A 2534-nucleotide genomic window follows, 5' to 3' on the forward strand; every position below is an offset into this window, starting at 1 on the left:
TGGAAGTTCCGAAGCAGGCTCTGCTCTGACAGCAGAGAGCCCGATGTGGGGCTCGAACTCACCATGTGTGAGATCACGACCTGAGCCAAAGTCAGACAGAACTGACTGAGCCACCCAGGTGCCCCTAGGGTCACAGGAAATTGTAAAAACAGTTCAGAGAGGTCCCCTAGACCTTTCACGCAGTTCCTTCCAATGTTTATATCTCACGTAAATGTAGGATAACCTCAAAACCAGGCAGTGGACATTGGCATAACGTGTGTAATTCTAAGTAATTTTATCACGCGGGGATTTGTGTAACCACCACTGCGGTCCAGGTAGAGAATAATTCTATCACCACAAAGATCTCTCTTGTGCTGCTACTATATAATCACACCCACCTCCTGCCTCCCAATTATTCTGAACCCCTGACACTACTAATCAGTTTTCATTCTCTGTAATGAGACTGTTGTATAAATAGAATCACAGAGTGTGGGAGCTTTTGAGATTGGCATTTCTCATTGAGCACAGTGCCTCTGAGGTCCAACTAGGTTGCTACATGTTTCAGTAGTCGGGACCTTTTCGTTGCCGAGAAGTATTATGCGATGTGGACGTACCACATATTGTTTATTCACCTGCTGAGGAACATCTTGATTGCTTCCAGGTTTTGCTATTGTAATAATGTGCTATAGACATAAATGTACGGGTTTCCGTGTGGATGTAACTTTTGAAGTTCCCTGGGATAAATGCCCAGCAATGCAATTTCTGGGTCATAGGGTTGTTGAATGCTTAGCTTTTAAATACACTGCCACACTGTTTTCCAAAACAGATGCGCCACTCTACGTTCCCACCGGCAATGGGTGAATGAATGACCCAGCTTCTCAGCGTCCTTGCCGGCATTTGATATTGTCACTGTTTTTTTTCCTTTAGACACTTTCATAGGTGTGCTGTGATAACTCATTGTGTTTTAGTTTGCATTTCCCTAATGGTTCATGATGCTGAACGCCTTATAACTTAATGTCTGTATATCTTCTTCAGTGAAATGTATGTTCATGTTTTTTGCCAAGTATCCAATAAGACTGATTTCTTGTTCAATTTTGGAGTTTTTAAAAAATACAGATATGAGCCCTTTCTCAGATATATGGTTTGCAAATACCGTCTCTAAGACCATAGCTTATCTTTTCATGCTCATAACTGAGTCGCACAGCCAAAGTTTTAAATTTTGATGTAGCTCAGTTTATCATTTTTTAATGATCATATCTTTAGTGTCGCATTTAAGAACTCTTCCACTGACACAAATCTTTAAGTTTTTTTCCCCCATGAAAAATATCTTCTAGTTTTGCACTTTAGACTTATTCTGGTGTTCCATTTTGCATTAATTTTTTTAACTTATGAGGTTTTTGTTGATTTTTTTTTTTTTGCCTGTGGGTGTCTGATTCCTCTAGCACCACGTCTTAAAAAGATAATCTTTGTTCTGTTGAATTGCTTGTGCGTGTTTTTTTTGTTTTGTTTTTTTCTTTTTTCCACAAATCAGTTGAGTATCTTGGTTTGGGTCAGTTTGTAAGGTTTCCTGTTCTGCGTGATTGGTGTACGTGTTCGTACTTCCGGCAACACCACCCTGTCTTCGTTACTAAAGCTGTCTAGTAAGCTTTTCTATCGGGTGGAGTGACTTCTCCCACGTTTATATTGTGTGGCAAGATTACTTTGTTGGGGGGTGGGTACTGAATTACTTTACGTGAAGGAATGGTACAAATGAAAGAAGTAGATGTTTTGGTACAACTTAGAGAAAAGGTAAACATAACCCCAACACGCATGCCCTGCCTCGGTGACCTGGGAAGTCACCCTTGAGGCCATGGGAAGACAGCCTAAGGTGTCGCTTTCCTTATCACCGTTTCCCAGGGCGTCCTTGTCAGAGGCACTGTGCCATACGCCAGATTCGGAGCCCCCATCGCGCCCAGGTTGATCATGTGGTCGCTCAGTTCTTTGATGAATTTCACCTGCTCATTCACAGAATGCGTCTCCATGAAGTCACACAGACGGGGTCCTTTTTTATTAGCGGCCAGTTGGCGTAGTTCCAGGCGTGACTGATTGACGCTCTTTTCCAAGTGTAAGGCACACTCTGTTTGCACTCCTCGGGGGCTGGTTTCTTGATATCCTGAAGGAAGATTCGGCCACCTTTTGGCTCTGCAGCTTCACCAGTTCCTCAGCATGTCCCTTCCTCATGAGATTGGTGAAGAAAACGTTTGCCAGAGGTCTTCAAAGCCCCACCTCTGCAGCCAGAGTAGTAAGGCACGGACAGGTAGACGTAGGAGGCGCACAGCTCCAGGGGCATCTGGCGGTTGAGGCTGGCCTCCGAGGCCTGGTGGTAGTTCTGGCGCACCTGCGAGGGGGAAGCAGTCATCATGGAGGTGGCTGAGGAGAGCCAGGAACAGGGTGCCATGGCTGCATGGCGCTGGAGTGGCTTCGGGGGCCTTGGGGTGGTTCAAGGGCGCCGTGAGGAGATGGCAGAGGGCTGGCTCTGAGCGGAGGGCTGTGGTGGGGGACGAGTGCCGGGTTCT

General features: G+C 45.5%; 1 pseudogene; it reads right to left on the minus strand.

Moving 5' to 3' along the window:
• Positions 1-1841: 1841 nt before the first annotated feature.
• Positions 1842-2380, minus strand: LOC144239742 (ferritin heavy chain pseudogene; annotated as a pseudogene).
• Between the last annotated feature and the right edge of the window lie 154 nt (positions 2381-2534).

The sequence above is a fragment of the Crocuta crocuta genome, unplaced genomic scaffold, assembly GCF_008692635.1.
Source record: "Crocuta crocuta isolate KB4526 unplaced genomic scaffold, BGI_CrCroc_1.0 scaffold241, whole genome shotgun sequence".
NCBI lineage: Eukaryota > Metazoa > Chordata > Mammalia > Carnivora > Hyaenidae > Crocuta > Crocuta crocuta.